The following is a 27,941-nucleotide window of genomic DNA, read 5'->3' as shown; positions in this document are numbered from 1 at the left end:
GTGAATTTGTTTTATTAGAAAATGTTTCAAGGTCGTCTCTATTGAGATTACATTTTTACTAGTTTCTTTTTCTTTTTTGGTGAAAAGCATATTTCAGTGCTAAACATCTGGAGTAGCTTTTGAAGACTCTTGGTTTCCATTCTGAACTAGAAGGTTGACCTTTGGAAGGGGCAGAGATTGGGGGCAACGTTGTGTCCATGTGGGCGTGTGTTGGGGGGGGTGGGCATTGACACCTAAGATGAGGAGGTTAGAAGGCTTCTCTAAACACTTCCCAGATGCTGTCCACTGCTCTGAAAACACCATCGGTTCCCATGTGCCAGTCTTTACCGCTGACAATAACACGGTTTCCTTTGGAAACTCTAAAAGTAAAGTCTAAAAGGTGCCCTGTTAGGGCAACCCTAGCTTGCTCTGACAGACACAACCTCAGTCCAGAGCAGCTTTCAGCTCTGCCCCAAGCAAACTCAGCTGCTAGCCTTTCAGCAGAGAAGATGTCAGAACACTCCAGTGCTGTGACATGGGTATCGCTTACCCTTCCTCTGAGCGCCAGTTGAAGAGGACAGATCCCTGTGTGAGCTCCTGTTTCACTTTTGTAGAGAACATTTACCTCTCAGGGACAGGGCTGGGGTCACCTCAGAGAACAGAAAGCAAGAAGCTCCTCAATTCTTCAGATATTTTTCCCAATGACTATATGTAGTCATATAAACCCAGATACATACACACAAGGGAAATAATAAAGAATAGAGGAAAATTCTAGAAAATCCATGTTTAAGAACCTTCCCCTCACAAATATATAAACAATTTCCCCTAGAATAGCAATATGATTTCAGACAAAGGGGATTTTCTTCCTCCACTGAAGGATAATTTTCTCAGCTGTCCACTTTGCATTTCAAAGCATGGCCAGAGGGCAAAAGGGTGCCCCTATAAACTCAACTGAAAACTCTTCTTGTAGTTTATTTATAATAATGTGAAATTACATAGCAGTATGAGTTGGTTGATGCTCAGACTCTCAGATAAGCTTTTCAAAATGGAAAATGGCATGAAAGATGCCTGGTTACAAGGTTATAAACCACATTTTATTCCAAGCAGAACATGATATAATTACAAAATTACAGAAGTGCAAAGAAATTAATTTCTTCTTTAGACAATGAGCTTCTAATTAAGGGCATTTTCCTTTGAGGATCTGGGTGAGAGGAAAGAACTGGAGGAATGGGGAACAACCTTGTCAAACAGCCTCCTCCACAAAATGATCTATAAACTTATTTTTACAGTGGGTGTTTTTCCAGGGTAGCAACCTATCTTTATTGTGCATTGAAAGTATTTACTGGAGGAACTTTGATCTGGCAAAATAAGCCAACTGTTCTACCTAATAAGGTTAACAAAAGAAATGGCCTGACAAGTCCCGGACGATAAACTGTTTAGAATCTAAAGGAACTCTGTCAGATCTCTGGAAGAATAAACAGATTATAAAAACGACCATAAAAAGCCATCTTCTGGGTGCCAACCAGTCCCCCAGGCCCTGAGGTCATCCCTCACTGCTGCTCACTCACCTCCAGGGTCCAGGGTCCCAGGAGCGAGCCCCCTCAGACCTTGCAGGCGCTCCATTCGCTAAGGAAATAAAAGTTTTATTATGTGATCTCCGTAACTGATAATGCCCCAAAAGTGCATGCAGGCAGCATAATGTTAGCAAAGCAAATCCCCTTTCTAGAGAAAGACTGCTTTTTCTCACTACTTTCTTTCATATTTATATCCAACAGATTGTATTCAACATGACTGAATGGTTTCTCTACCACTGGATGGATAAGATGCTGAGATAGAGACAAATCCTTTTGCAGAAAAGATAATAAATAAATGTACTCCAGATGTAAACTTTTGTAATATTAAAAGAAAAGCAAAAATAATCCCAAACCGTCTGACATTCTTAAGCATCTAAAAAGAAGAAGAGAAACAGTTCTGTCAGAAAACTTGAGAGGAGTTATCTGCCCATTGACAAGTGAATTTCAGTAGGGTTTGATCATCACTTCAGATGTGAAGCTTTAGAGAAAATGCCACAATATCCAACGATCTATCTGGGAAACATGCTTTTCTTTCCTGATTCAAGGAAATTGCAAAGGAAATTTTTAAAAGTCATGAGAATCAATATTTCCTTTTTTATTAATTAAAAACTTTAATTTAAAAACACAGGTAACCAATATCATGCAGCCTTTAGAAAGATATATTTACCAAAACTTCAATAATATGACAAACATTTATAATAAACTAAAAACAAACCACATTCATAAAGGTAAATTTATTTTATATAAAACACTGATAAATACAACTTATAATGTTGAGAAAGTACTTGAGAAACATTTCTTCTTTTTTCGTGTTATTTGAATAAATTATTCCTATAGACTTCTTTGGTTCCATTGGCCCTGAAAGTTTTAATACCTGTCAGAATTATTCAGAAAGTTTAAAAAAGTGAAAAATAATCCTTTGTACTCATAATTAAGACAGAATTCACCACTTTTTGATATTCATTTTTATCTCCATGCCAACCAAATGTGATTTACTAAAACACTAAACACTAAAAGAAAACTGAAGACATTTCTTGGGGTTTGAGCATGACAGCTCATAATTTATTGATCAGTATTTTCAGAGAGATGCAGAAAACAGTATCTAGATACATGGCAGAGTTATGGGCTATGGGAATCATATTATTTGCCACAGCCAGGCATTCAAGTGTTCAGTTTTCAAGTTTATTAAGAGGGCCTCACGGATGTTTCAAAACATTAAAATGAGGAAGGCCAAGAAAAGGACTGGATTGTCTCTCGTCACTGAATACTCCCCATCTGGCTACATTTTAGAATGCCAGCATGCCCAGGCTTGCTGCCTCATGGGGTTTCATTCTCTTCAGCATGGCATTGCTCACTTCTTAGCAATCACGAAGAAGAAAATTTCTAAGTCTAGGGTGGCTCTTCCTCTGAACTAGTTAGTTCCCTTGGTTTGATAAGACCCGCCCCTCCATCAAGGTGACACCCCACCCGATGTCACAGGGATCTAATGAACCCCTCAGAGCAGCTGCCCCAACTCAATTTAATTCAACAATTCAGTCCTCAGAGAGGACTCATAAACACAACACAGCACTAAGTCTGGCCTTAAGGAGCTCACGCAATTCTCCAGGTGAGAGAGTTCGCTCCCCGTCTAGAGTCGCTAGGGAGCCAGAGCAGGTGCCCTGATTAGCCTGGCCACAGACAGTAACTTAACAGTAGCAGAAATTTTCCTGCTCAGGGCAGCTACCTTGCCCCTGCCCCAAGAGGAAGGAGGGAGAAGTTTCCTGGGGGCAGGGAGGGGATACTTGTGGGGCTGCAGCCTTTCTTCAGATGCCTGTCCTCTGGTCTCCAAAAGGCAAGCGCTCAACTCCACACCAACAAAGCTGAAGTAGGCTCTACTTTTCGGTAACATTACTAGGGGTAACACCACTAACGGAAAAAACTAATTCCACTTCCACTTTCCATTCAACTCTTTATGTTGTCCTGAGGGAGACGTGAGGTCCATTCTTTCTACTTGTACCCTTGAGTCTGGAAGGTAGACAAGTCACTCTCCGTGCATCAGGCTTAATTGCTGGCATGAGCAAAGCACCTCGAAAGCCCTGGAAGGTGCAGCCAACTCTCCCGGAAGAGGCAGGGAAGACTCCAGAGAAGAGGTGCATTCTAGGTAGATCTGGAAGAATGAAAAGTGCTCCCCCCAGCAAGGATTTCCCATCCAGCAGGGATAACAGCTGTTTCACACAGAATATGTGCAAAGTATGGGCATCCTGGTAAGACTGAAGGGAGAGAAGGGACCAGCACTGTGCAGTGTCCCTTCATGTCACACACTGTGCCAGATCCTTTACTCGCATGTAAAGGATGTGAGTAACTCCCCATAACCCTTCTCAGGATGTCATGTCCCATGCTACAGGTGAGTGAACTGGGCCTCAGCAAGGGTAAGTAATTTGACCAAGTCACATAGGTCTTAGCTGGGAAAGCTCAAATTCTCCAGTGTTTTTCAAATGATCCCCGGTAATGGGACTCTTTTTTTCAAACAAAATCTCACTTAAATCATAAATAGCCAGACAATCAAAAGTCAACTACATATTTTTAAAAATATCTTTGAAGGAGAGCCACCAGAGCTGGGCGACCAGATGGCAGCGGGTTCTGCAATGAATGGAGAGGGAGCACAGATCAGGATGGGATCCCATTCAGAGAAGCTCTAGGCAGGCAGGTTAAGCAGCCTCTCAAAGCTTAACCTTTAGTTAGCAATTCCCCAAATCCTATTAGATAAACTACAGAACTAAAGGATGAAAACCAAACAAACCTTTCTGGTCCCTACGCTTAAATTTTAAAGTGACACTCTGACTCTTTACACAAACTGCTTTTTATATGCACACTTCAACAGAAAAAAAAAAAAGGCTGCCTCCCCTCATCCAGGGATAATACGCTATAATATTTGTCAGGTGCAGCACAAGGCAGCTTTGGGACTGTCACTCAACATGCTGCGGCTGCCACAAAAAGAAGAATGACGTTCTAAGGGCACTGTCATTGGAGAAAAGGTTCCCCAGCACTGGAACCCAGGACTGGTAGTTATTTTTCACTCAATTTCTGCACCAGACATAGTTATCCAAGGGGAGGGCAACTTCCACAAATACTTCCAGGAGAGTACTTATTTTACACTTTCCAATCATAACTTAAGAAAGAACTATGGGGCCCGGCCCAGTGGCGTAGTGGTTAAATTTGCGAGCTCCACTTCCGCAGCCCAGGGTTTGCAAGTTTGGATCTCAGGTGTGGACCAACATATCACTCAGTCAAGCCATGCTGTGATGGCATCCCACATACAAAACAGAGGAAGATTGCCACAGATGTTAGCTCAGGGACAATCTTCCTCAACAAAAAGATCAAAAAGAAAGTACTATGGACATAATAAGCACCATTAAGTGCTTTGTCAACATCATTTTATAAATAAGGTTACTCTTGAATCTTAAATAATCTTTTAATATGATGAAAAATATAAAAAATAAAAAGACTATATTAGAAGATTAGAGAAAATGTAAAGTAAATGTGGTTAATCACTTCTAATTTGATGATGTTCACACGAGGATGATTTTCGATTTTTGCACATTAGTTTCATGTACTACTGACGGCTCTTCACTGCCTTTCCTTGCAGGAAAAAAAGAACAAGGATGTGATTGGGCCCACCATCACATACAGAATGGGCTAAGCTAAGCTCCCAAACAGAGACACTAACGGCAGCCTCCAATAACAGGTATCTCTTCTCTTCCATTTTAATGAGCTAAAATGCATTTGTAATAAGAGCCAGGGTAATCCTCCGAGTCTTCTGCTAGCTGCTCAAGCAATTCTCTTTTAAATTATACACTTTCCTTATCATGTCCTGGAAAAGAAAATAACTTAAACCTCTATTTGTGGCTTTAAAAACATCTATCGCAAAGATAATATATGACCTACTAATGCTTTAAAATAAAGTTAGGAAATACATAAGTCCTGGGGCCATAATGTGCAGCTTGGTGACTACAGCTAATGATACTGTACTGTATATTTGAAAATTGCTAAGAGAGGAGATCTTAAAAGTTCTCATCACCCTAAAGAAAATTCGTAACTATGTGTGGTGATGGATGTTAGCCAGACTTATTGTGGTAATCGCTTCACAATATTTACATAAATCATTATGTTTTACACTTGAAATTAATATAATGTTACATGTTAATTACATCTCAATTAAATAAAGCATATGCAAATGCTTTAAAAGGTATGAAGATCTATTAAATTAGAAGGCAGCAGAGGAATTGATAGTAGGAACAGATAATAATCAGCATGATAACGAAACTGACCTTCGGATACGTTATTTTATCATTATTGTGGAGGTATGACTCGTGTGTCTATTCTGTTCTAATTCAGTAGCAATAGCTATATGAAATTCAGAAAAAGATTTTCAGTAATTTCTATCCCCATTTCACCCAAAAATTTGAAGGCTACACTACATCAAATTGCACTGGTAGATGAGGTTGGAGAAAGAAACTGAACCAGAATCTTCAGAAAGGGCTAAAGGAGCACATGAGGGGCATGAGCAAGCAAAGCTTTACTGTTAACCTCATGCCCCTTTATCAATAACGTCCCCCAGCTTCTTTCCTGCCTCCAGGGCTGCTCCTTCTTCATATGCTTCTCTAACTACCCTTCGATGTGCAAATCTCCAAAGCAGGCTCCCAAATCACCTTCTTTGCTCAGTCTCTATTCTCCAAGGCTTTATTACCAACTACACACTGACGACTCTCAAATTTGTGTCTCCAGTTCAAATTTCTCATCTGAGCTCCAGATGCATCTGTCCAACTGTCTACCTGCTCTTTGCCCTGGCAGATCTCACAGGCATCTCAAATGTAACATGTCCAAAGCTGAATTCACGAACTGAACATAGGAAAAGTTTTCCTCATCTGTGCAAACGCTACCACCATCTATCTACCCGCTCATGCTAAAATCTTGGACCACAGTTCCCCACGTGCTATCAGTTACTGACGTCTGCTGACGCTGCCTTCAAAACCCCTTTACTCTGTCCACTTGTCTCCAACCTCACTGCCGCCACCCACTCTCAGGCCCTGTTATCTCTTCCTTCATGCATTCTTGCCTCCTCCAACCCCTTCATCACAAAACTGCCAGAGTGGTGTCTAACTGTAAATCGGATCTTGTCACTCCTCTTTTTTTCAGAGCCTGCTCCTTGGATCACGTGTCCAACCCTTACTATTTCCCTCCGGGCACTGCATGATGGCCTTGCCCAGCCCATAACCTCTCCTTCCACCCTCTCTCCCCTGCTCACTGTCATCCAACAATAGTCCTTTCTTTCTGTTCTTCGAAGACACCAAACTCCTTCCTTTCTCAGCCCACCTGCATGGGTTTTTCTCTCTGGAATGGACCTTCTCTGGACAAGCTCCTCTGGTCTCTGGTCCCATCTTGCGAAACATTTCCCGGAGACGCATTCACTAACCCTCTGACTAATGACCCTCTCTCCTAGCAACCTGCATGTCTTCGTGGCACTAATCACACATTATTTATGATGTCACTTTTTTGCCCCCACTACGAGAGGATAGGCTCCCTGTCCACCCCGTGTACAGCTTTCCTCAGCATCACACACATCCCCAGTGCAGTGCCTAGAAGACAGCAGGTGCTCTGTGACTGTCTGTTGACCAAATGAATGCTGATACTTAAGGAGGTTTCTGGACATGCTCCAAGTCATTGATCTGACAGCCCTGGTCCTTATTAGGTGGCTAATTTCAGCCCCAATTTCACAGCTTTTCTTTCCCTTAACACATGGTCTTCACCCCCACTACTCAAGGGCCAAGGTTAGGAGGAGAAATCTCATATTTGCACCTAGTATTTAGTAAGTGGACTTTAGAAAAAGTGAACTACCTCTCCCAACCTCAGGTTTCTCACTGTCGTCTGAAAATGTCTCCTCAGGCTCTTCCACTGTGCATCTGGGAATGCACACTGTTTTCAATCCAAAAGAAAATTTTGTTCACACCCAACGTAAAACATCTCTCATTGACTTTGGAATTCTCTAGGCTAGCCTTGCTTCAAGGTCTTTATCAATGTCACTTTCACTTGATCGCGTGATTTCTGAGAGCCCTGAATTGGAGTTCAGCCCATCTGGTGATGATGCAGTCACCCAGGCCTCCACTCACTGCCTATGTCCATCTGAGACTAGCAACGACCTTGGGGGGGCCCAGCAAAGCCCTGACTGTAGGCTAGGATCCCCTCTGTTACTCAGAATAAAGTCCAAAGTTCCTTGTGGCCCAAGGCCTTTCTGAGCTCCTGCTTTGTTTTAATCACACTGGCCCTTTGCTATTCAAACATTGCAAGCCAGCTCCCACTTCACATGCCCCCTCCTTACAGTCTTTGCACTTCTGTCCCCCTGCCTGGCACTGTCCTTCCTGAGACATCCTAAGGATTCCTTCCCTCATTCATTTGGGTCTCCGCTCAAATGAAACTCTGCTAATCAGAGGGGCTTTCCAGGACTGTGCTATCTACTGCCCACCCCAGTGCTCTCTGTCCCCTAGTTCTGTTTCATTTTTCTTCTTCTTATTTGTCACAACAAATTATACGTGTAATGTCTGTCTCTCCAACTGGAATGTAGGAGTCACAACGAGAGGAACTTTGTTTTGTTTCCTGTTATATATACAGTGCCTAAAATAGCCCATAGTAGGTCCCCGGAAAATATTTATTGAATGAATGAATAAAGGAATGAATGAGGGATGTCCTGCTAGACATCAAGAAGGCAGCAAGACTGAGAATCCGCCAGTCTAAAGCTGCAGAAGTATGTGACGGTCAGGGAGGAGTTGTGCCCATGAGGACTTGGAGGAGGAGCTTAGGCGGCTGGATCCCAAGGCAGGAGAGACAAGAGGCAGTCCCCCCATTTCCAGCCCTGCCCCATTCAGGAGGCTGCAGAATGGAGGGCTGGGTTCATGGGGCGGCAGGCGGGGCTGAGTCCCGGGGGCCTGCCAGTCAGCTGGTCTCCTGCCAAAAGAACAATGAGCCTCTGGCTTTGGGGAGGAGAACAGGGCGTCCGCAAGGTAAGAGCTGCAGAACCAGGAGTCAGGACATTGGTGGCCTTGTTACCTGGAGATGGACGGCGTGTGCTACCTTTTCCACCTTTGTCTTCTTTTTGTAATCTGTCTTTTAAACATCACTTAACCAAATTCCGAATTCAAGGCTTCTGTGAATTAATCCACAATTTCGCTCACTACCACCCATTTCCCCAAATTTAGACTCAAGGTGACCTATGTACCATCTTATTTCAAAACTCTCACACTCACTCTGACTACGTACAGTCTTATCCCACCGCCCTCTAGACTGTGGGTTCTTGAAGGAGAGCCTCTGACTTCCCAGCACTGACCACAGGGGCTGCCACTCAGCATGCTCTCCAGAAATGTCTTGTGGCTCCATCGGTATATTGTGAACTAGATCTCCCAGAAGACGCGGAGCTAAATATTCCGTAACAAACATCACTAATGGTCAACTTACATTCATCTATACAGGTGATGGCAGAAGAGTTCTGAATAGAGGTTAGTTCAAGGATTGGGAGATTCACAAAATAAATAAGGAATTTCCACAGGTGTAAAGCTAGTGTGATAAGACCAACTGATGCTAATGAAACCTTTATCTAACATGTGGAGTTTCCAGAGATTTCCACCTATACTGGGGTGGGATGGGGAAGTATGTAAAGAGGATAATTATAGCTGTGTATTATATTTTTAGTTTCAATATTTCAATTTTTAACACTCAGAATATAATTTTCAAATACTATTGAGAGTACAGTTAACATTTTATCTAAATTTCTTCAAAGAAATGATTTGGTCTTTCGATAAAAATACTATTTCTTAAATATGATTTTACATCCTAGGGTGATTTCTTTCCCTGACATTATGGAAGACTCAATATAATTAATTCAGCAAACATTTACTGAATGCCTACAATACACGGGTCACCCATGCTAGGTACAGTTAAAAGATATAAGCTTCACATAACAAAATATAAAAAAATTGAACAATATAAAAAATATTAAAAAATATAAGCGTCACAAAACTTTGCAGTGGACTGACTAAACTGTTTACATTCTACTGAGAGGACAATATTTATATTAGAATTTAATATTTTTATTTGAAGTTAGATACAGCGTATACGGAATGTCTTCAGCCACATAATGACATAAGGCATAACTTCCCAGAGAGTTTCTAACGTGAATGCTGCTTCTGCTCCCAACCCCAATGCCCTCATCACAGTGAGGTGCTAATCTGCATTCTTAACCTCAACTCCTAGTTTTAATAAATGATCTCAAACATCATGTTCCCAAAGCAAAACCTCCTAACGGCTTCCCAGTGCACTGAGCACAAAGCCACCCAAGTATGCAAGGCTGGTTCCTTATCGTCTTGCAGGTCTTAGTTCAAATGCCTCAAACACAGATGTCTTCCCTGACCATCTGATCTACAAACGCCTGAGCACTCTATTCCGTCGGCTTCCTTCACTGTCCTCGCAGAACTCTCCACCCTCGGAAACTGCCTGTCTCCCCCACCTAGAATGGACCCTTCCCCACAACCTTTGTGTTACCCCCTACTGTGTCCCCACCTGCCAGCACATAATATTCATTGAATAAATTATTAATGAATGAACTTCCTAGAGAGCTCGAGTTGACTATTTCATGCATATTATGAGAACTTTTCCATGTCTTATCAGAAAGCCAATAATAAATGTATAGATCATGCTTTCCCGCACGGTTTTCTACACTATCATTACGTGACGTGTGCCTCATATTTGACAAAATGTGTCATGAGTATAATTTAATAATAACTACTCAATGAATCTCACTAAATAATCATTTGGTGAACAAATGAATGAAAATAATTTTGCTCAAAATTATTGACTGAGATCTGTCAAAGAAAATGGAATTACAATGCAAAATAATATTTTCCTTCAACTTTTAGAAGAAAACCAAAATTATTTTTATTTTAGTTGTCAAATATTTTTGTGGAAGAACAGCAGTTGTGGAAAAATGGAAACTGGCACTCAAAACCCACCTCAAATGGACTGCTAGAGTAGGTTTACTAGTCCCCTGGCAGTCTCAAGCAATGTTTTTGGACAATAAAAAACCCTACAGGGGTTTAAGTAAGATCCGAGTTCCTCCTTGTGGGGCAAGTCAGAGTTCATCACTATGAAAACTAGATACTAGGATGTGGTTGGCTTTTCTCTGGAAAAGGGAGTAAAATTAAAGGCTCAGAATGCAAGATCTTTGTTTGTTTTGGGGGAATCAGTGACTAACATAGGAGGAATCCTTAAGGAGGAATCTCAAGCGTTTTCCCATCCTACCTTGAGCACATCCTCCCTCACATGCTACTTACCAGCACAACCTGGTCCTCGGTCACCTGCTGGGACACAGCCACCAACAAACCAGACACGGCCCTGCCTTCATGGGGGTTACAGCCCTTTGAACAGCGGGGGACCATGAACACAACAGCTACAACATCCCATGACTGCTAGGACCTGGCCACTGGGCTACCGAGGTGGAGCTGGGGAGGCTTCCCTCTGCAGAGCGGGGCTCTTGTTCTGCACCACCTCCACTCGCAGCCTCTCAACGCTATGGGCTGAAGAACACCCTCACAGGATGTGCAAATCCCTGCCTTTAAGAAACCACTCACGAGCCAATGTTCTCTGTCATGCACCTCTATCTGCATACTCAGAAATTTTTAAAAATTGCGTGGTTTATCACAATATGTTAATAGTCTACATCCAAAAAGAGAGTTTTTGGTAACAAAGAAACAAAGTCAGGAGTGAGCATAAACTGTTACTCATTTTGAAATGGTAGAGTTTCTTATCTAACAATAAATATATAAATCCCTGGCTCAGGCATGGCGAGGGGGCATTCAGTTGCACTGTCAATCACCAGTTCACCTATTCTGAACATCAGTTTTACAGTATCAAGAGTCTTAAGACATTCATACCCTTTGACCCAGGAATTACCCTTCCATGGATCTTGCTTAAAGAAGTAATCTGAAATTTGAATAAAGATTTCATCAAAATGCCATTTATAATATCAGATATTTGGAAACAGCCTAAAGGACCAATTTTAAGGGAACAGTTAATAAATTATGGTGTATCCATACAATCAAATATACAGACATTAATAAAGCTTGCTGAGAAGTTGGAAAATGTTTAGGACACAAGGTTAAGCAAACAGCAGACTGTAATTTTATTAACTATGGAAAAAATTCATTAAAAATAAAGAGGAAGAAAATGCTAAATTGTTATGGGTGCCTTTGGGTCATGGGATTAGAGGCAAGTTTTCTCCCTGATGTTTTTATACTTAATGTATTTTCCAAAGTCTTTATTGGGAGCATGTATTGCTTTTATGATTAGAAATAACAGCATCTCTTCAGAAATGCTAAGTAATTGTATTGTATTAAAATTTCTTGCACACCTGTGTTGATTGAGCTGATCTGATACGCAGTTTGCCAAATGAGCCAAAATTTGTGCCAAAATCAGCTTAGAGAGGCTCCTGAGGTTCTCTGGATTCACCCTGCATTTCAGCCCAAAGATGCTGATTCTCCAAAAGGAAAATATTCCTGAGCAGCTGCCCACCTCTCAGCACCTCTGTGATTAGCTCACTTTTTGCAAGAGTCTGCTCCTTCAGCATGACTTCCATCGAGGAGCCTCCAACGTTCTTTACCTATTCTAATCTCTCTACCAGCTTTATGTCAATGTATTGTAATCACTGGTTTATAGCCGGTTCTCTCATCAGATTATGAAATTCTTGAGATCTTTCTCATCCTGACATCCCCAGAATCTGAGTACCTGGTAAACAGCGGGCACTTAATAAATGCTGTTAAATAAATTATTACAATACAAGAAGAAAGTCACCTTAATAACCCCCAAGAGAAACACTCGCTAACAGGATCCTGTTGTATTGGGAATCCTGGTTGGTGCACGGAATCAGATACATTTGGAATATAATTTCCAGGCTGTGAGAGAGCAGAGCGGCCACTGACACAGGAGCTGAGCTGGCGCTCACAGCTCGACCCCCGTGTTCTCCTGTTGGATGGAAACGATTTCACAGAACATCACCACTAGACAAGGCAACTCTGTGACCTCCTGGCTCAGGACAGAAACAAGACCAGCACATGATCATATCTGAACACAAACAAAACCACGACACTGTCCCACCCCAACATGACCAATATCCCCCCAATGTAGCTAATAAGCGACTGCTGCTTCTTGGCCAGTTACAGCGTTAGCCTCTCTAGTCTTGTCTCCTTCCAGAGAAGATTTATTAAGACACAAAATCACAGGATTATCCCCGCTTCCATCCACAACAGAGCCCTGCTTCTTTAAATCCTCTCCCACATCACTTAATACAACTCCAAATCCCATAATAACTAATTTCTCCCACCCTCCTACCGAGACGCCCTGTTTCCCTATGGTGTGCATCCTCCCTCGCTGTAACCAGTAGCAAACCCAGCCTCTTCAATCACAGGTAATTTCCTGGTGGTCTCTGGCTGGAGGACATTGGTAAATTCTTAGTCCTATCTGGAATGCCCTCTTCTTTTTTCTCTGTCCATATATATGAAACAGAACTCACTTCCTCCTGGAAGCCTCCTCTGATTGACCTTCTGGGTTTCAGATGGTCCCACTCCTTTTAGTCTCCATAACACTTACGTTCAACTGCTGCTATTAAGTTGGTATTGCATAATTCTAACTAGCACTGTGATCCTGGCTATTCTCTGAAAAATCTTTCCAACTCTGGAATCATATTATTCTACTGTGTTGCTTTAAAAGTTTCCTGCATGGTTGTTTTATCTCCCCAAACAGGCTATGAGTTCTCACAAATATGCCTCAAATATATATTTTTATACACCTTCTAATGCACTTCCCTCTTATTATATATACATATACAGAGTCCACTACACATCGCAAAATCTATGTTTAGTCATAAGTCTAAGCAGATAAGAATTTCACCTTGCATTGTTGGAGAATGATCTGATGTCACTCATATTCCATCAGTAAATAGTTTCATTTAGAATATCGTCAAATCTAGACCTTTATAACTGGAGTGTGTTCCATGTTCCTGCTACATTCAGTATGTGCTACTGCTCGCTCACGCTTTCTCTCTCTCTCTGTATGTATCTATTTATCATATTTCAGGGCAAAGTACCTGTATATATAAAGGTAAATTCAGGCCATGGTAGCTGGCAGAGGTCCCTTCTCTTCAACTGAAATCGGTGACTAAAATTAAGCCTTCCAAACATCTGACTTGCTGACGTATCTATCCTGCATAATGATAGAGATCCCGCACTGAGGGGAAAAATCCCACTAGATTATTAAGTTTTCTGCCAAAGCTGGATATAATCCTGCCGGGCAACTCTCTTCAGATGACCTGCTCCCATCTCACATTCTCATGTCTAAAAGTTAACTCCTGGTCTCCCTTCACAATCGTATGGCCCTGCTGACTTCCCCTTTTCTATCGCCTAGACTTGAAATTGACCTTGCCCTGCTAGGACCAGGATGACTCCCCAAAGATCCAGGATGAGGTCGAGATGCAGACAGATCTGGGTTTCCATGACAGCTGCTTCATCCTCCAACCTTGCTCCAGGAGCTCAGGCAAGTAATTTAACCTCTCTAAGCCCCTATTTCCCGGCTCAAAAAAAAAAAAAAAAAGCCACAATATTTACCCTCCCAGGACTCTAATGATGATTAGTGAGATTATGTACCTAAGGCATATGGCAAATGCTCTGCAAATGTTAGCTCTTTCTTCTCTAATAATGCCTGACAGCTAAGAGAATCCTGTCTCCCTCTGAGGAGCCGCCAGCTCTGTATTCTCATTGACTTACACCCGGAAGGGCACTTCGAGCTGGGCAGATGGTAGAGTTCCTGTTCTTAGATCCACAATGAAGCTCTAGTTGTTGTATTGATTACCCATCTGTTCAATTTCCTGAAACCGCTCTCACCCACCTCCCTTGGTATACCCCATACCCCAAACCCCAAACCAAGAATCGATGCACACGATAGTCTTACTTAGGCATTCCTGTCCAGTTTGCTGCTGAGTGTGGATGCTCCACACCTTCGCCCTGAGGGCCTCTATTCCATCTCCTCTGGAACCTCTGTCACTCCGGTTGCCTAGTAGAAGGCCCAACCTTGGACCTGTCCTTCAAGTTGGCCTCATATCCTGGATTCTGACCTTGGGCTTGAGAGGCAGTGTTGTGTGGTTTATTAAAGCACAGACTTTTGTTTCAGACTGCCAGGATTTGAACCCCAGTGCTACCACTTCATGACCACATAACCTGAGAAGGTTATTTACCTCCCTAACTTTCCATTTTCTCACCTTAAAGGCCTTTTATGAGATTTAAGTAATATAATGAATTTAAAGAACGTAATGTGGGACCTGGCATACTAAGTGGGTCCTCAATAAATGTCAATGCCACACATATAAAGGGTTGGCCTCTTGAACTTGTGGTGACAACTGGCCCCCTTTCTACACAATCCAGTTGCCATGAACCTGCCCACAACACACTGCCATTTCACCTACTGGCCCAGCCTGTCTTCCTGGTCTGGTCCCTCCTGATCCATTTCATCCCACAAATGCTTCTGTCAACACAGATGCTCCTTCCTCCTGACATGCAACCTCACTAGACTTCCAGAATGTTGCTTACACATGCTAATATTCTAATTTGGGACCATGACCTTATGCCTCCTCAGCGAAGTCTAGCTCTAGGCTGTGCCTACTGCCTTCCCTCTGCCCACCTCCCAGAAACCCAATGAATCTGCATAAGCAATAGTTCTCTGTTCCCTTTCCTGTTCAAACTTCACTGGATCTATCACGTCTAAAGTAGGGAGTCTCCAATCTCATGATCTCTAGATAACCACGGCTTCCAGAAATGAAATCCCTAGACTGGAAATAAAGCACAAGGGTATTTGCTGAAAATATATAAATATTTGAATAAACAGTGGGCTCCGCAGTCAACAATACTCTGGGAACCACAATCCTTCCAGCAAAGTCTAGACACAAAGGCATTATTTCACCACTGGACTTTGCCTTGGCTAGAGGAGGGTCACACTTCTAGAATTTGTATGGCCTAGAGCATCTGAGTTGCCTCCATGTGCAAACTTCATATCATTGTGCAGGGGGCTGTTCCGAAAAAGCAAGGGGCAACTCTCCTCAATAGTAGACATGTTGGTTTTGATTGGCAGCATCGTTAGCTCAGGAGAACCGCACCTCTATGTGATCTTCACCCAACTACCCATCACGATGCTCCTACCAGGCTCCTCCTCCCCACCCCACCACCAGTACCACATACACACAGCACTAGGCACGAGATCCAGCCCAGGATTCTTATAGTAGCACTCTCTGACAGAGGCGGAGACTGAGTCAATGACCACTGAAGCACGGTCAGAGTCCTTCCAGGAGATTTCTATAAATGGGATCTGGAAGAGACAAGATCTCTCTTTCTTACAGCTGAAAAGCCCAAGAACGCAGGATTAGAAGTAACAGCAGTTGTCTTTCTCAGCACACGGAAAGGGGCCTCAGAATGAAGCTGAACCAGAGAAAAGGAGCTGAGAAACGGGGGGAGAGAGAAAGAACCTTGACAAAGTCCTGCGAGTCTCTGGGTTCCAGCCATGACTGAAGCAAGGTCAACCTTTGGACTTTGCAGTCACATGAGCCAACAAGTCCTTCTGTAGGGTGGCGGGGTAGGGGGGTGGGACTAGTCCAGCTTTGGTGTACTTACTGCTTGGGGCAGAGTGACAAGAGTGCTGCAGGAGGGAACGTATAGATCCACATCTTCACACCATGCTCAGCTCACATTCCTGTGAGTTCTGTGTAATTTCACCTCTGGTGACAAAGTTTCTGAAGCACAACATGCTACTGGAACATACCCCATTAACTAACAGTGCAACGGCCCAAGAATCCTCACCTTTATACGAGAATTTCCTTTTTCCAGTTGCACTCAAAGCTCTTGGAAGAGTCTTATCAATGATTCTGTAATAGTCAAATCCCCAGAATTCCTGCTGAGGAAGGGGAGGGAGGTGAGGGAAGGAGGAAGCACAGAACAGGAGTAATCAGACTAAACACCAGTGATCAGAATCCAAGACATTTCAGGAGGTCTCGATCTCTTAAACCGAGACTCTCATCTTTCAGAACATAAACGAAATTTTTACTAAGACATTTGAACCTCCACTAAAATCTAACACCAACCTTATCTCTCTCTCCCATTTACATGGGGTTTCCAGAACACGTTTCGGATTCTATCTCTACAAATCCTGCAGAAAGGCAATGGAGCATACTGGGGTAAACGTGCTGTGCAGTATTAGTCCTGATTTCATCACCTCTAATTACGTTTTAAAGTTGTTATGAAAGATCAATTGCCATTATTTGTGAAAATTCATCGAAAACCATCCAGTACTAAGTGACAGCTGGTATGTATTTTTTCATTACGTATTGTGAACTCAGATAATCCATGATGGGCCAGATGCTCCCGGTCAGATCTCCTTTACCTCCTCTTAGCACCATATGACCCTTCCCTATGTCCAGTACGGCCTCCAGCCTGTCCACCCCCAGCCCAAACTCCACTAACCGCACCCCCACACTACATTCTAATTTCTCCCTCTCCTTAATATCACCAGAACTCATCTTGAAGCATTTTAAAAGAGGACGGAAAGATCAATCCCAAGCCCTGGATCTATTGATGAGGGCACAGAGGCCCAGAAAAGTCAAGCAATGTACCCAGGGCCATGTAATCAGTGGTTTGGTCAGGATGACAACTTGGATTTCCCAATTCCTCATCCAGTGCTCTTTGCAACCCACCATTCTTCTCTCCAGTATAGACCGGTTCCCTGATACTCAAGGACCATCCCAGGTGCTCAGTGATCTGTGGCACATTTTCCAGTTCCTTCCCCCACCAGCCTGTAAGCTCCCATAGGAGAGGCTACCTTGCCATCCAGTGGCTAGCAGGTCACCACAAGTGTCCATCCACATTCTGAATGCTTGGGTATGTGTCAGACCTTAGTAGATAAACACATCTTAATCCTTGAAATGGACACGCTTGATAAAACTGCAAATCATATGTTCCTTAATAAAACAAAGGGTCCATCGCACTGCAGATTTGTTTTTTCCATCACTACACAAGTTCTTATTCCAGATGTGTTTTGCTTGATGAACCTCCCCCTGCTGTCTCCTATTTGCGGACAGTAACACTAAAGGAATTTATTTTAAAAATGCCTCCTCTTTCAGACTCTACATTCTACTTGATGAGGAATACACATGACCATGAGGACTGTTATTTTACCTTCTACTAATTTTGCTTAAGAAATGTAAAAAGTGACATCTGCTTTTATCTTTGTTCTCACCTATTTTCCCAAGTGAAATACGAATTTCTTTCCCTTTAAGCTGAGAATCATTGTGGGATGGAGAGAATTTAAACAATCAGCTCAGACTCGCTCCCTTTATATGTCAGGAGTTATCTTTCTCTGCCCAATGAACTGTTGTCAAAATTCTGAAACTACACAAGTCTACAATGGCAATCGAACTCTTGGAGTTTCACTAAAAATTCCTCCAAGTTGAAATAACAAGTGCAGCCATCCTTCCTTACAATGATCTTTCCTGAAGAATCCCTTCTGATAACGGGTGCCTTTTGGACCCAACGCAGAAGCAACAGGTAAAAGCTTTCTGGGCCAACTGCCGGGAAACTGCACACAGAGATTTTCCATGCAACAACTCTCTCTCTTCCACCAAAGGCTTCCCCAGCCTAGGATACAAAGCTAATTATAACCAGAACTACAAATTACACTTAAATCATCTCATAATTATGAGCTCTCTAGAAAGACTTCATTAGAGAAAATCATTCCTAACACCTCAGTATATATTTTTAAGAGTAAAAATAAAATAAAATAAAAATCTTGTAACATTAAATTAGTAAACCATTTAACTCTAGTTTCCACTTCATGGAAACATTATTTTCTGCTTAGAAGGACTCTATTCTTCACTGAAACTGAAAAGCTCGGAAACCACAAGCAGATGCTTCTGTTTGGGTAAACAGTAGTGGAAAAATAAAGTGAGGTTTAAGAAGTTTCAAAACTTAGCCTACTTTTCACAAAATGGTAATACAGTCTAGTATCAGTAGCCAAATAACAAGCGAAGGTCATTTTATAATAAGTATCTCCATAACACAAGACATGACAAGCCATCAAAGTAAATAGCTTTCAGAGGCCCTGGTAATATTTATGCATAAAGCTCTTCAGAAAGTGTACCTCAGAACTTGGTCTGACTGCAGAACCAAAAGAGTTTAATATTCTTACTGACAAATAGAAACAGTTGTCGATTCTTGAAACATTTCCTATATAAACAGTTGTGTACAGCTATTTCTGAAGGTCTTCAGAAAAAAAGGTAAGAGACATTTTAGTCAAACGTATTTGGTTCTGAAATACACGAGACTAAGGTGTACCCGGGACTGACTCCGATTAGTAAATTACATGTATGGGAAGCATCTGACTTCCCGGCATTACCAATGCCTGGTACTGAACGATGAATTGTTTTTACTATAAACATCGTGCACACACACACACACTTCTCAACCTAAATCTAAGGGTAGTAAATACACACAGAAAGCTTGCACCTACACAATGTGAAATGCTGGCTTGGACAATTAATCACAGCAAAAGAATGATTAATGAAGCAAATCTTGCAAACCCTCAGCCCTTTCTCCTAAGGATAGACTATAGAGAGAGAGTAGTGCTGAATTTGGCAAATAATTGCTTCGCCTCTCCATTTTCCCTCTGCAGACACTACCACATACAGATACTGCTCTAGGAAATCCTGTCCACTTTGCTCCTGCCGGGCACTACTATAAAGGAACGCTGTGGACCTCTTCACAGAGAACGCCGATTCTCTGGAACGGAGACAAAGGAGGGTGTAGCTTGGAGGATCCCAGCCCGGCGCTCCAGGGCTCCGGGTCCTCGGAGGCTGCCCCGAACGGGTTCTCTTGCGCTCCGGGGACTGGGGAGTCCGGAACTGATGGCTGACTTGGTTTATTTCCCAAACTTCGGGAGACAGTGTCTACCCTAACTCTGGAGGCTAAAGGGGGGAGAAGGGCGGGGGCTGCAGTCTCAGCTGCAGGGGTTGCCCACCCATCTCCCCGGTCCCGGCAGCACCCTTCCTGCCCCTCACCTGTCCTGAGCGCGGGGCCTCGGGGGGTCCAGTCGCCTCCTTGGGCTCTCCCTCCAGGAGTCGTGGGACGTCGGGCGCCTCTGGAGACGAGGAAGGAGGCGGCGGGGTCGGGGGCGTCAACAGGAACCCCGGCAGCCGCGGGCAGCCGCGCTCTCCCTCCCCATCCCAGCGGGCTCGGGCAGCGGACGCGGCGCGGCCACAGCGGGCGGATGAGTCAGGCGAGGGGGCGGGCGGCGAGGGGTGCGGGCGTCCCTACCCGCGCGCCGGGGCGGCGGCGGCCTCGGGGCGGGGGGCGCGGCGCTGCCCGTGCTGGGTGCGGGTCGCGGGGCCGCCGGCCGCAGCCATGGGGCGTGCAGCGTCCGGGCGCTCCTGCCCTCGGGGTCAGCGGGCGCGGCGCGCCGGGCAGGGGACTGGGACTCGCAGCTCAGGCGTCGCCGCCGCCGCCGCCGCGAAAGACAAAAGGGACCCGGGAGCTGGGAGGGGAAAAGTTTTCTGCTTGGCTCCAGACGGATCCCAACCAAACCTCACGCCCAAAGCGCCGAAGAGGCGGGCTGGGGGCGGGGCGGGGCGGGCATCCTGGAGCGACGCCGCCCGATCGGGACCCAGGTCCCCGCCAATCTCACCACGGCCCACGACCCGTGGGAACTCCCCCCGCCTGCTGCACCCCCGCTCGCGGTCCTCCTCCTCCTCCTCCAGGCTGCAGACAGGATCCACTCCTCCCCCTCCAGGACCCCCAACCCCCCGACCGTGCCCCGGCCGCAAAGAACCGGGATCACCAGAGACAAAACCTATCTTTGGGAACAAAATACCCGCTTTCAGGAGCTCTTCACCGGGGTGGAAGGCCACAGGGTGGAAATGGACACGCCCACCCGCGAAGCGCGCCTAGAGCTGCGGTGGAAGCCCGGGTCTCAGAGCTGGGGGTCCGGGGCCCGCTGGTCTCCCGGAGCGGTAGGGAAGCCCCGGCCGATTCCCGGGTTTCCTTGAGCAGGCGCCTTGGCTCCACGCCCCTCGGACTCTTTCTTATCAGACGCCGCCTGGACGGGTCGGGGTCCCCCTGGCGGGCCGCGCGGGCGCTGCGCGTGCGGAGCCAAACCTGGCCCGAGAAGACACTGAGAATGCGCGCTCTGTCTACACAGCCAGGGAGCGCCCAACTGGTTAGCCGCCAGTCTGCCTGGAAACAGGCTCCAGGAGAGCGGCTTGGGGACGAGGGTCATGGGCAGAGAGGACAAGGGCGAAATGGATCGAGGAGGGCGTCGATGAACAGTGCTAAGAGAACACTGCAAACAGCAAAGCTAAGGAGGGGCACGGGTTACTCCTCCTCGCCCCCAATATTCAGGGACTAGAGACTGTGCCCTACTCATCGAGTAAAACAGTATGATAGTTCCCTCCAATCCGGCAGAGACAAGTGGTGATTGTATATATGCAGGTCAGTTAGGTAAATCAAGTTTCACATAAAACTCTGGGTTACCGGATATTCCAACCACAGCTCTAGCATGGGCAGAGCACAGCAGCCCCTACGCTGGAAGTAAGGCATCCCTCTGTGTCTCCTGAATGTATTTTAGGTGATGGACTAGAAGGCAAGGATGGCATTCTGGAGCAGTGTATTTCAATGTGCGATCTGCTGATCTCATTTTCAAGAGCTTGTTTCTGGAGATGGAAAAAGTATTTGTCAGAGAGGGAGGGAGAGAGAGAGAATTCCATACAAAACTTTCCATATTAAAAAAAAAATCTTGGAAAACAGATATGGCAATGAGGAGAGAGAGTAGAAATGGATTTCTTGTAGTACAATCCCCCCGTCTTGACTAAAAGAATTTGAAGATTTGGTACTTTTAGTAAAAATTTCAGTCAAAATAAAAAAAAAAAGCAAAAAACTGAAGAGGTTGTGGAGGTGGAGAGATGAGTCACTCCTATAAATCATCTGCAGTTTTATTTTTACCCCACCTGCATCTAGTAGACTATTGCCCACAGCCACCTGCTCAACTCTCTCAGGTTTTCTTACACATTTGTCTGGGCACCCCATCAAAGGAGTGTGATTCCATTGGGCCTGCCTTCTCACTGTAGCCTCTGCTTTTTATAAAGAAATACCCTGAAGCCACATTTCTCTATAAAGCTCCTGAGAGTTGACACCTCCTGGTTATGTCCACTGGTTTCTTAAGGAAGGAGTAACACGCTCGTGGCGTCCTTCAAGATCATTAAACATGACATCCTATCTAAGACAAGTGGTAAAACATTTAAAAATGGTTATCCAACCATTTTACACATTGAATGACTGAGCCTTCCTCAATGAGGACCATGAAAGATGGAGTAAGCACATTCTTATGGCCACAGATACTGATAATTCCTCATTTCTGAACTTAAGTTTCAGTGATTCAACCAAAAAAGAAGAAACAGCAGAAAGATGGACTACATGAGACCACTATAAGGGAATTATTTACAATTCTCTTACAAATAATTATTATTAGTCTCAGAAAAGACTAGGGTATAAAATGTCCTATAAATAGAGGGTTATCTGCAGCTCAGTAGACCAAGCAACTCCCAAGATATTAGTTACAAATTCTTCCCTGGCATTGAGTGCTCAAGGCCAGCTCAAGTAAATTATTTAATCTCTGCTAATGGCCAGTAACTCTCTATCTGCAAAAAGCCAAGGGAGTATATACCATGCCAGTAATCGATTTTGGATTTAGCTCCATATCTGCTTTTGAAGTAATGGATGGGACCTCTCACCATCAAGCTGCACTGCACTTCACACATAATATTTTTTTCCGTGTCCTTCTGAGATGTGTAAATTTCCACTAGAACAAGCCCAGCTTATAGGAGTGCAGAGCGAGAAGAGAGCCTTCCTCCCTGTCATTCAAGCTTAGCTAGCTACTAACAGAGGAACTTTGAACCTCGTTTCCCCCATCCCTTGTAGGAACAAAATACCTATTTCAAAGTGCTTTTGTGGAAATCAAAAGAAACAATCCATATAAGACTATTTTTACCTATAACATAGATCCTTAACACATATTTAGTTAAACACACACAGACCAAACTTATTTTAATGCTGTTAACATAGTAAAAAAGAAGACTCTTCCTCTGGAATCAAGAACTAACTTGAGAAAAATGTTGAAATATCAAGATCAACATTTTTATGTTAGGTACACTATAAATGTAAGCCCAGTGGATGGCAAAACATTTTTAATGAATTAATTTTGAGAACATACATTGGAATGAAAAAGAATACGTATTCTTAAGTAGCTCGGGTAACAAGGCTAAGAGAAGGCTTATGAAAAAGTTTATGTGGAATTATACCAATTTTCTTTTGCCATAAATGTAGCCCATAGCTTCTCCAGACCTGAGAAGGGATCCTCAACCAAAAAATAAAAATATCTTCAATGGAAAGCAAATGGAATTGTTTGCTAGACTCTTATCTGAATTACTTTGCTCCAGCTGTGAAGTAGATTGATAGTCTTAAGGCCCCCGAGGTTTCTCTGCTGGCAGCCATGGTTGCTGTTTCAAAGTAAGGAGTAAAGAAGGACAAAGTCAATCAAAGAAAATGATCTATCTGATTTTATCCTTAAAATATGGAACTAGGTATAAGGAATACAGGAGAAACAAAAGGGTAGCAGAAACACATTTTAAAATTAATAGTTAAGGTCTTTTTTATTTCACTGTGATTTTGGCTAGCATTTTGCCATATTTTTTCTTTCTCATTATGTACAATTGACTACTAGTTCAGTAGATTTAGCAGCAGAAAGATGTTCCTAATTTCTGTTTATCAAATGTACAAGTGACAGTGCTATCTCCTCTAGATAGAGATTTTATAATATTGAGGCTGGTATTATTACTTAAATATTTTATAAGTTCTGTATCAACCTCCTTATTTAATAATAAACTTGATTAGGTTATTTTTACCTGGGGATAACTGGCAGCATACCTTTCAAAAAAGGGGGCCCTCTGTCCCTTCTAAATCCCTAGTTCCTTCCTCTGGACTGATTTGTGCCTATATGAAGGGCAAGATCACCTTGTAGCTGCTGGCAATTCAAGAAGTACCTTTTAAAAAAGATTCTGACTGTGTGTTTTGTTACAAGTATCCATCCACAGAAGACAGTAGAGATTTGACTGAAATGGTGGAGAAGGTGGTAGTGGTAACCCACCTGTGCCACTGTCCATGGTACTGAACCAGTCATTGGGCATTAGTGTCTGGTTCCTCACAGTGTGGTCTGAGGGTCGGCAGCATGGCATCTCTGGGGAATTATTATAATTGCAGGATCTCAGACCCAAACCAAACCTACTGAATCATACTCTGAAATTAACAACATCCTCAAATGCTCGTTAAAATTTAAGAAGTGCTGCACTAGGATATGGTTCAAGTTGCCTTGTGACTTCCTTGATGCTCTACTTATACCACCCCTCATTTCAGTCTCCTCCAGAGGCATAGCCCGAATGCTGCCCCTTTAGCTGTATTTACTTTGATGATAACGGTGTGGTGTTATGCAGAGAGCATAGCCTTCGAATCAAACAACTAAATTAAAACCTCAACTTTTACTGACCATTCTAAGCCTCATTGTCCTCATCTATAAAGTGTCAATAACTATGGTATGCCCTTATAATACTATTTTAAGGTTTCAATAGCAATAAAATAGTATTTTTAAAGCACTTGCTGTGACACACAGCAGATGTTCAACAAATCTTTCAACCACTGTGTGAGTGCTATGTCCTCTACCCAAGAAGGATGCCCTCTCAGCATCACATTCTCAGGCATGGTGAAAATTTATTGTAAAACAACTTAATCTCCAATTCCTGCTCAATCAAATCCACTTAACATCCAATCAAATTAATTAATAAAATAAAAATTTTAAACCCACCAAATCTTCTTTCAGTCTGGTGTTTCTCCACCTATAACTATGACCTAGAGTAAAGAAAGATAGTCTTTCTTGACAATAATATTAGATCTGTTTTTATTAAATTAGAACAAGATGACTTGGCATTTTGAATTTTAAAATGTTATATATATCTGGATGCCTTAATTCTACTATCAACAAAAATCTGTACACACGTACAGCTGACTTTGTAAACAGTAATCATTTACACTATGTATAGACCGTAATTAAGCCACAATCCCAGTAAAGTGGAATGCAGTTTAAACTGTGCTGTTTAGGAGCCCTGGGAATACCTTTTCACACATTTATTTTAGAGCATGAGGAAACCTTGACACATTCATTTTTCAGAAGAAATGTCAAACTTGATAATCTGTTCTATTACAATAGTCATTTAATGAGTTTTGACACTTGGGATCATTGCTCATTGTACCACTGATGATCTGGAAACACATGTTTCTATAAGGGAATGAGCTATAATGAGCTTGAGCAGTCAAATCTTTTTATAAGTGCTACGTTCAGTTTTAAACAAAGTTTCTGGAAAATAACATTTAAAATACCTTAGATATCATTCCTTTCAACTCCCTTGTTTCTTAGTTTACAAACACAAGTTAAGTGCCTGTGTCAGAATCATATAACTAGAAAGTGGTAGGACCATGACTAGAACCTGGGTCTTCGTATTTCTAGTTCAGTGCTTATTCAACACTCGTAAAACGTGACCTATGTTAGGCTACTTTAAAGTCCCCAGGTGATTGTTTCAGAGATTTTTGCATATCTCTGGAAGTACATGCATTTCCCCAGCCTTACCACACCTTTACACCTAAGGAAACAGCCTTATGATAAAATAAGTAGAGCTTCAGTTTTAGATTGTTCATTCATAATTCAGAAAGCACTCACATAATGGAGTAGACATCATATTGAGTTACGGCCATATAAAAATGAGAGAGTCAGAGCCCTTTTCCTCATGTTTACTGCGGTCTGGTACTTTTGGTACATTTGGCACTTTCATAAGCATATAATTGCAGTAGAAAAGTGCCCTAATAGGGGTACAAAATGGTGACATAAGGTTAGGGTCATCAGAAATCCTTTGGGAAGCTATTGTTCAAAGGAGATTTCAAAGACACGGAGATACAAAATCTTGGCCTTAAAAGATGAGGAAGTTTCAAAAGGTAGACAAAGGGGAACAGAATTCAAAGAGAGAGAGAACAGTGTGTGCAATCTCCAGAGGAGAAAACGATGTGGTACATTCAGAGGAGTGTAGGTAGAACCAGCATGGCTGGAGCGTGGAAGTAAGCTGGAGCTATAAAAGGGAGTTTGGAGAGATAGGCAGGGACCAGCTCACAGAGGGCCTTGCATTCCAGGTTGAGGAGGTTTGGCTCTATCCTGGAGAAATTAGGGAACCATTGCAATGTCCCTTTGGCAGCCATGGTAGAGGTTGGATGGAAGGGTGGGAAACTCAGAAGCAGGCAGGCAAAATTGTTAGAAGACTTTTGCAATAGTCCAGGTAAGGGGAGATGATGGACTGAATAGGATTTTGGGAATAGGGATGAATTGGAGAAAATCAGAAAATAAGTATTTTTATTTATAGTTTCTAGCACTGGTATTCAATGAGCAGAGCAACGCACTGGCTTTTCTGTTCACAGTACCTCTTCTAAATGAGAAATAAAGACTAAGAGTTCATTGGCTGTTTTCACCAATTTTGTGTCCTCAAAAACATCTGATCCATTCAAGAGTTAAATGCAGATCTATATAAAAATAAGGGTTGCAGTATTGTCCATAGTAACAAAAACATCATAGCAAACCTTCATACAGTACTCACTATGAGGTAGGCACTATTCTAAGTATTTTTTATCTACTAACTCTTCACAACCATCTTCTAGAGTAAGTTCTAATTTTTTCCCCATTTTATAGCTGAAATAACTGAGAACTATGGAGATTAAGTAACCTACACAAGTTAGTTAGTGAAGGACTGGGCTTATGAGCCCATGAAGTCTGATGCCAGAGTCTGGGCTCTCAAGAACTATGCTGGCTGCCTCTCAGTGAAAACTGGAAATCACTCCTGTGCTCATCATTGAGAGACTAGTTAAATTATGATATGTTCATACAATAGAATACTTTGCAGAGTTAGCAGAAAAGATCTATATCCAGTGATAAGGGCAGATGTCAAAGAGACACTATTGAGAAAAGAAATTGTAGAACGTCTTGTATTGTGTGATTCCATCTTTCTTAAAAAGTGTGCGTGGGTGTGTGTGTGTGTGTAAGGTATGGAAGGTATACACATACGAAATGGTGTTTGTCTTTCTCAGTCTCGCTTATTTCACTTGACATAATACCCTCAAGTTCTCTCCATGTTGTTTCAAATGGGACAATTTTGTCTTTTTTTATGGCTGAGTAGTAGTCCATTGTGAGTATAAAAAGAACTAAATAGTATAAAATAAAAATTGGAAGAATCCCCTCACTCTTTAATTTCATTTCTCATTCCGTGTTAATATTTTGGCATAACACATCTTTATCTATTCATCAGTTGATAGGCACTTGGGTTGCTTCCAATCTTGGCTGTTTTAAATAATGCTGCAATGAACATAAGGGTACATAAAACTCTTTGTATTGTTGATTTCATGTTTAAATACCCAGTAGTGAGATAGCTGGATCATATGGTATCTCTATTTTTAACTTTTTGAGAAATCTCCATACTGTTTTCTATAGTCGTCGCACCAGTTTGCATTCCCATCAGCAGTTATGCCAAAATATTAACACGAAATAAGAAATGAAATTAAAGAGTGAGGGGATTCTTCTAATTTTTATTTTATACAATTTTGTTCTTTTTAAATTTTTATGGCAACATTGTATTACTTTTATAATGAACATTTAAAAATAACAATAGCAACCATTAAGACCTTTCTCTCCTCTGTAACTATGGACCTAGCAACAGAATACATCTTGTTGAAAAATGACAGATTTAGGAAGTTCACTTTCATATTTTTGTAGTTTTTCCCCAAACCTGACATATACACACAACAGCCAATTTAAAAACCAGATTTTACCTTATAATTCATCAGCTAAAATGCAAAATTTCTGGAATCTTTGCCGAGATCTGCAATCTGATTTGAAAGCCCAAGCTATCATTATATCTAAAAGAAAGTTCTAAAATCCAGCATTTAAGATTGATGGTCAGTGCAATGAATCTGCAACCTCATTGTATTTCCTCCTTTTAGATATGTGAAGGAATAGTTTACTTCAAATTGTGGAAAAAGGCAAGGTGATGGTGATTGATTTTCTGATCTCTTGATAGCAAGAACATTTACTTATACTTTTCTACTTCTATGGGAGAACACAACTTTTTGCCACAGTATATTAGATTAG

The 27,941-nt window shown here is 42.6% G+C and overlaps 1 protein-coding gene across 9 annotated transcripts in view; it reads right to left on the bottom strand.

The window, feature by feature from the left end:
* Positions 1-20,836, bottom strand: part of TMEM200A (transmembrane protein 200A) — a 74,947-nt gene extending 54,111 nt beyond the window's left edge. Inside the window, exons 1-5 of one of the 9 annotated variants that reach the window (XM_070557068.1) lie at positions 20,529-20,830; positions 19,720-19,799; positions 16,472-16,562; positions 1,548-1,605; positions 530-684 (exon numbers count right to left, since the gene is read on the bottom strand). The gene's annotated coding sequence lies outside the window, so the exon portion shown is untranslated. Of the gene's footprint in view, positions 1-529; positions 685-1,547; positions 1,606-16,471; positions 16,563-19,719; positions 19,932-20,528 lie in introns of those variants that run through there. The other 8 variants (XM_070557069.1, XM_070557072.1, XM_070557071.1 and 5 more) reach the window with 8 other exon arrangements.
* Between the last annotated feature and the right edge of the window lie 7,105 nt (positions 20,837-27,941).

The sequence above is a fragment of the Equus przewalskii genome, chromosome 9 (assembly GCF_037783145.1).
Source record: "Equus przewalskii isolate Varuska chromosome 9, EquPr2, whole genome shotgun sequence".
Taxonomy (NCBI): domain Eukaryota; kingdom Metazoa; phylum Chordata; class Mammalia; order Perissodactyla; family Equidae; genus Equus; species Equus przewalskii.
Note: the sequence above shows the minus strand (reverse complement) of the source record. Positions and strands in the feature narration are given on the sequence as shown.